Source organism: Pleurodeles waltl, chromosome 11 (assembly GCF_031143425.1).
Source record: "Pleurodeles waltl isolate 20211129_DDA chromosome 11, aPleWal1.hap1.20221129, whole genome shotgun sequence".
Lineage (NCBI taxonomy): Eukaryota > Metazoa > Chordata > Amphibia > Caudata > Salamandridae > Pleurodeles > Pleurodeles waltl.
The window spans coordinates 543,126,903-543,134,121 of NC_090450.1; positions in this window are offsets into that span (position 1 = coordinate 543,126,903).

Genomic DNA, 7,219 nt, shown 5'->3' on the forward strand with positions numbered 1-7,219 from the left:
GGGGAAAAAGAAGATCAGCTGTAGAGCCCAGGAGCTGCAGAGAGGTCCTTGGAGTCGGGCAGATGATGTCCCAGGCCGGTCGCAGGTGGTCAGTGGTTAGAAGGACCTCCAACAAGCTTTGGCAAACGCAAATTGGAGCAAAAGAAGATTTGCAGGAAAGAAGAGGACCAGCAAGGGGACTTGACCATTGGAGGGGAGTCTGGGCTGATCCTCAGCAGTCTGGAGAGTCAGCAGAAGCTGTTGCAGCCCCCACAGGCAAACCACTGGCAGCAAGCACAGTAAGTTGCAGCTAGGCCCAGTCAGCACACCTGGGGAGGAGTCTCACATCGCTGGAGCAGCAAAGGAGAGACTGTCCTTACAAGGATGAAGTGCTGGAGGCCGGGGCTATATGGAGCCTGAAGATCCTCGGAGCAGGAGTCAACAAGCCTTGGTTGCTGCAAGAGTCACAGTGCACAGGGGTACTGTCCTGCAAGGACTCACATCTCCCAAGTTGGAAAGCAGGTAGCAAGGACCAAGGGGACCTCTCAGACCCACCACCTGTGTTGGAGATTCTTCCTGGAGTTGGATGGCAGAAGATTCCAGAAGCCGGTTGTTTTTGCGTTAGGTGCCTGCGGATGCGGGGGAGTGACTCCTTCACTCCAAGGGAGATTCCTTCTTTGGTGCACCTGAAGTCTTGCCGACCCCAGAGGATGCACAGCTGTGGAAATGTTTCAGTTGCTGAAAGGAGCCGGAAAAACAATGTTGCAAGGCGAGGTTGTCTCAGTAGTTGCAGGCTTGTTTGGTTCCTGAAGAGTCCAGCAGCGGTTCCAGTGGCCAGGAGCAGAAGAGATCAATGCAGTGGAGTCCTGATGGAGTCTTGCATGCCGAATCTAGAGACCCACCCGCAAGGGAGTCTCTAAATAGTCCTACCAGGGGGATTGGTCACTCTGCAGGATGACCACCTATCATACTGGGTCACTGACGTCAGACACCTGTCTTGACCAACCAGATGCTCCCAGGGGCCTCTGTACATCTTGTTTTCAAATGGCAGAATCAAGGAGCCACCTGCAGGAGCTCTGGGCACCACCCCTGGGGTGGTGATGGGTAGGGTAGTGGTCACCTCCCTTTCCTTCGTGTGCTTTTGTGCCAGAGCAAGGACTGGAGGTCCCGGGACTGGTACAAACCAGATCATGCAAGGAAGGAACCAATTGTGCATTTCAAAGCAACGGGGAGGCTACCCCTCCCCAGTCATGCAACACCTATTTCCAAGGGTGAGTGTGTTTCCTCCCTCTCCAACAGGAAATCATTTGTTCTGCCTTCCCCTGCCTGCGCTGGTCAAGCAGCAGGAGGGCAGAAACCTGTTGGAGGAGCTGCAGCAGCATGGGCTGCCCGCAAACCCTGGAAGACTGGCAGGAGCAATACTGGAGGGCCCTCTAAGGAGCCCCCAGGGTGCATGGAATCCTACCACCAATATTGGCATTAGTATTGGGGTATGCTCCCGACATGTCTGACACCAAACATGCCTAGGTTTGGAGTTACCATTATGTAGCTGGACCACAGGTAGTGAGTGACCTGTGGTCAGTACTCAGGTAAAATGGCTTCCCCGCACTTAGGAAGTCCAGTGCATTAGAACTGGAGTTCATAGGGGCACCTCTGCTCATGCAGTGGTGCCCTCACACACGGGCAGCTGCACCTACCCTCTGGGCTTGGAGGGCCTACCATTAGGGTTACTTATAGTGACCTGGTGCAGTGACCAGCAGTGAAAGGGTGCAAGCACCTTTTCACAGAGGCTGCAATAGCAGGCCTGCAGACAGTTTGCATGGGCTCCCATGGGTGGAACAATACATGCTCCAGCTCATGGTAAACCCCTGGTGTGCCAGTGCCCTGGGTACCTAGGTATCATATACTAGGGACTTACAGGGGTACACCAGTATGCCAATTGTGGGGTGTAAAGGGTACCAAAGCAACCAAATTTGGAGGAGAGAGCACTATCACTAGGGGCCTGGTTAGCAGGATCCCAGTGAAAACAGTCTAACACACTGATAAACAGGAAAAGTGACCTTCCTACAGAGCCCACAACCTCTAACACAGGCCCTGCAGAAGACACATAGTTGTGCACCTGAGTGGCTTGTGCTGGCCAGTTTCCTGGCCAATACATTGCGAGAAGCAGAGGGTAAGCTGCTGGGCAGAATAGCACATTGAGTGCACCTGCTACATGCCAGGGCATCTGTGGAAAAGTGTGCTGCGGACATGTTTGTTGGGGTACACCGCCATGCAGCCATCCCTGGCCGCCACCCCTACCTAAACCGTCACTTTGCCCCTGCAGTGGGACTCAACGATTTTGCTATTGGGCGCCAATATGGTCCGATGTGTTGTGGGTATTGTTGTCCAGGCGTGCCACAGTTGAAGATCCCATGAGTTGCACCACTGTCCACCCTGACTCTCTCTGTTTTTTGGGAGACCAGACCATTACCGCTATGAACCTCTGAGCGCTAGTTGTCCCAGGCTGTTCACTAGTTGTTTTATGAGGATCCTGCGTCCTGTATGGGCTGCTCCACTCAAACAGCGCCAATGTGGCTCAAGGTGCTTCAGGGATGCCGGTACCTCTAGCCATGCTCTCCTCATCTCTCCTCTTCTTTAGGCACCTTCGTTCTGGCAGCAGACACCTGTCTGACTGCATTGGCCAGGTGCATTCCTGTGAGCTGTTGTTGCTTGTACTCCTCCAGCGATCCTTTGCTTGTTGCCCCCATGCCATGTTCGCAGTTCCTTTGTTGGGGGACCTGCTACACAAACCAATTGTGGCTGTGCACTTCTGCCAATTCCTGCGTCTCTGTCTGTGGCTTGCTGACTACAATCTGGCATTCCTTCCTGGTAGTTTATGATATCATCCTTGGGGTGTGTGGCGTGCTGATCCTCAGAGGAGTGGTGTGGCGGGTTATCTTCGCCTCCAGCGGTGTTAGCAAGTACAAAGTTTGCAGTCAGCTGATGGCCATTGCCCTGGTGGCCTCACCTTTAGGCCATACAGTAGGATAAGCATTTTCTTTGTCTTGGTTCCTTTAAATAACACCAACCACTCTCTGAATTGCATTTTCCTGAGCTCCAGCTGCCAACTGTCCGTGTTTTCCTGCCATCCCCCAGGGAACGTTAAGGTCCGGCTTTGCCTGCCCAGCCCACTTCCCTTCTATTGGTTTAAAACTTTCTGAGTGCATTTTCAGGTTTTTTCCTTTATGCTCTTTTTTAAAAATCATCTCCAGCACACTTACATATCAGAATTATGAATTTGGTGATAAATATCAGCTGGTCAACCCTGCTGATATTTCTAAGGGGTGAAAATGCAGAGTGAATATGGAACGTGCAGATTTTAGTGTGGTAAGCACCAAAATCCTCATGTTATTATAACAACTATTTGTGGATACGGTGGTAGTTATTGCACCCTATAAATTAAACACCTCTGTGTCTGTTTTTATAAAGGTGCAATAATTATCACATCGAATAGTGGCCATCTCTGTATGAGGGCCATAATATCTTAAAAAGAAATATGTTTCAATGTACATTGCTCTTCTCTCAGGAGAAATTACCTGCTTGGTTTTCATACTAGTATGTTTTTTGATGTCATCATATTTTCGTGGTTTGAGTTGGCAACCTGCGAGCCCAACTGTCCCAAATTAATGAAACACCATAACATACTACTTGGTCTATAGCTCTTTGCTCTTACATTATGGTCACTATAAAACAAATGCAGAAGCAATAGTTACTTACCTTCAGTAAACTTTCTTTTGGCTTCTCCCACTACCAGCATATTCCTTACCACCTGAATCTCTCACTGCAGCCCTTGACTGGAGCCAGAAAAATTTGCAATAGCCCTCATGCCCGACAGGTGGAGGCATGGTTCCAAGTGGGTCCCAGCACATCCAAAGATGCCTTGGAGACATACATGGCACCGCTTTGCACACGGATAACAGTTCTTGCCTTTTTTCCATGCATGCCCTTAGAGATTGTGACATGTCTGACTAACTCAAAGGAATGCAGTGCACAAAAACCCCCATGGTTTCATATAGTCAACACAGTAACCTCTCCTCACAAGGGGGGAGTGGGAAGCTGCTACAAGGAATCTGCAGATTGGTAAGAGTATCCACAGAAAGATCATTACAGAAGGGAATTAACTATTTCTTTTTATGGCTATTTCAACCTATTTTCCCCCTCATGAATCACCTTACCTGAATGGGCAGAGATGATACCTCTGAACCTCCCAGAATATGCAGGGTGGGTACTATGAGCATTCTCTTTTATATTACAGTAGCAAATCCTGCTTGACTTCCAAAGCTTGCTTGACTGGTCTTCTGGGTCTACCTATAACATTTTGGGGTGTACTTGAAAGGTCATGAATAGGATGCCAAGGTAATTCTTTTGTGTCCCATGTTTAGTTTCTGAAGAATCTGTATTGTACCACCAGACTTCTGTCTCTGGGTGTACATATAACACTGGGGGTGCACTGTCCAGGAACCAGGATGTTAAAATGATTCTTGTATATCGAATCTGGTTGCTGGAAAGCCCAACTTTTGCAGGATTACCATAGTACACCCCCCACACTACCCAGCCCTCAGAGCCCAAGATGAATGTGGCTGAAGACATTTCCCATCTTGAAAATTCCCAGAGTGGGAAGGGTTGGCCCGGGAACTATTACTCCATTGGTTTGGGCGTGTCCAGGAGTCATTCCCTCTCACTAGCTTGTGCAAGGCTTAAATGTGGCACCTTCAGGCACCCACATCAGAAAACTCACAGAATTGCAGAAGATAAGAAGCAAACTGAGTCTGCTGTCTGCTATCTGCAACCTGAGAAGAGTCCTACAGGACTGGACCTGCAACAGGCTACAAGAGGCCTTTCCTGCAACCGCCCAGCTGATCAGTGGCAACCAGATCTGAACTGGACCCAGCTCTTGGTCTCTGTCTGACACCCTGTGATCTGTAAGTGTCTCCTGTGAAGTGCAGTGGGGCTTTAGATGTGTACTTCTGTAAGGGATTGGGACTCAAAGGACTAAATTCAGAAGGTAAAATCTTTGACCAGAACGACCCTGGTTTGTGTATCTGACCGACACTTTGTTGCGGTCAGTGTCAAACTGCACCTAGGTTCTGGTCTACCGCAACCCTTGACTGTCATTGGCAATTTATGCTTCTTAGCACTATTCCTACTTAAAACTTAAAAAATGTATATTTTTGTTCCTCTTTTGATTTTTGCTTAATTTTGTTTTTTAACTTTGACTCTATTTTCTAATTTGTTTTATTGTTTTACATTTTGGTTTTATTATTGGTTGGTTAATGCATAAATACTTTACACATAGCCCTAAATTAAGCCTTTCTTCTCTGTGCCAAAGCTAGTGGGGGTGGCGCTCAGGTTAATTTAGTGACTTTGAGGGTTCACCCTGAAAAAGGTTGTGATTATCCCTTGAGGTTGATAGTCACCCATTCCAAATAATAATCCAGTTTCTTACAAGTGCCAAATAGGGTGATGAAAACTAAAGACACCCCAGGGCAAGGAAAGCAGTCATGTTTCATACCTGTAGCACATGAACGAAGAAAAGGCAAGGACAAAATGAAACATGCAAACACAATCACTACCTGCAGAAACTACAGCCACCAGAAGGACGCCATGTTGCATTAATGTTAGGGAGATAAACTCTGCCACATTACACATCTCAGTCATCCAAGGACAAATGATAGGAGCACCAAATGGATTAAGGAAGAATACCCGTAGAAGCAAAAGTACGAGCCTCAGGGTAGACCCCATGCAGCGACCAGCAGAAAAAAGTGCCATAAACCGGCCCATACAGCAGGGGCTGGTAGACTAGTAATAAAACTGCATGCAACAATTTTATGTAAACCTTGCAATCAAAGCAACCACCAGAAGGACCAAGGCAGCTTCTCCGTACATGTTGCACCCAGTGGAAGACTCCACTGCCCTCCATAACAGGTGAAGGAAGACACACTAGAATCAAAATAACAGCAAACCTTAGCTGCATCCTCCTCAACATACGCTCCCTCCACAAACACACCATAGAACTCTGGGACCTGCTAAATTCCACCAGCCTGGACATTGCCTTTCTCACCGAAACATGAACGAACCCAGAATCAGCACCAGATGTCGCCATCCCAAGCGACTACAAACTGCTCTGCAAAGATTGTTCCTCTCGACCAGGCAGTGGCCGTGTCGTTGTACACAAATCTACCATCCTCCAGACAACCAATGCAGAAAAACACTCCCCTCTTATGGAGCACTTCCATTTCCAGATCCACGTCACCCCCAAGTCCACATTCCACTGCACCTTCATCTACAGGCCACCTGGCCCCCCACCAGCCTTCAGCGACTCCATCATCAACATCATATCTCCCCACACACTTGCCTCCATGAACTACCTTCTCCTCGGCGACCTCAACTACCACATCAACAACTGCAACGACATCAACACTGCTTCCCTGCTCGAGAACCTTGCCACAATAGTCCTCAAGCAACTGGTCACCTCTCCGACACACATCGCTGGACACACACTCGACCCCATCTTTTCTGCGAGCAACAATGTTCCGACCACCACTGTATTCATTTCTCCATCACCACACCGACCATTCGCCCCCACACACTCCACTCCCCAAGCAGGAAATGGAACCAGATAACCAAGGTACAGCACCCTCAGCAAGTATCTTCCTCTTCTTGCCACAGACGCAAACATCTCAGCGCGGAATTTCCACCAATAGATCTCCGAATGCGCCAACACCATAGCACCACTCCGAAAGACCTCAGCAAAACACAACCTAAAGAAGGCTAGCTGGTTCTCCCCCGTAGTCCAGGACTTCAGGCACACCTGCAGACAGCTAGAAAAAAGAGGGAGAAACAGCAAGTCCCTGGAAGACCTCACAGCCTTCAAATCCCACCAACCTCATCAGATCCACCTGGAAAGCCACCCTGCAGGACCGTATCAGCACCATCACATACAACACCAAGGAGCTCTCTGCTGTGGTCAAGGTGTTCGCCAAACCCAAATCGGAAGCAGCAAACATCCCTTCATCTCAGGACCTCTGCGATAGACTAGCCACCTTCTTCCACTGCGAAATCAAAGACATCTGTGATAGCTTCGGACCCCAATACCGAACCTTCACAAATCCTGCACTGCTGGACCACCCTCACCAGGGACGAGACCCGCTCTATCATGAGCGGCATCCACTCCGGAGCCCCTACTGACTCCTGTGCT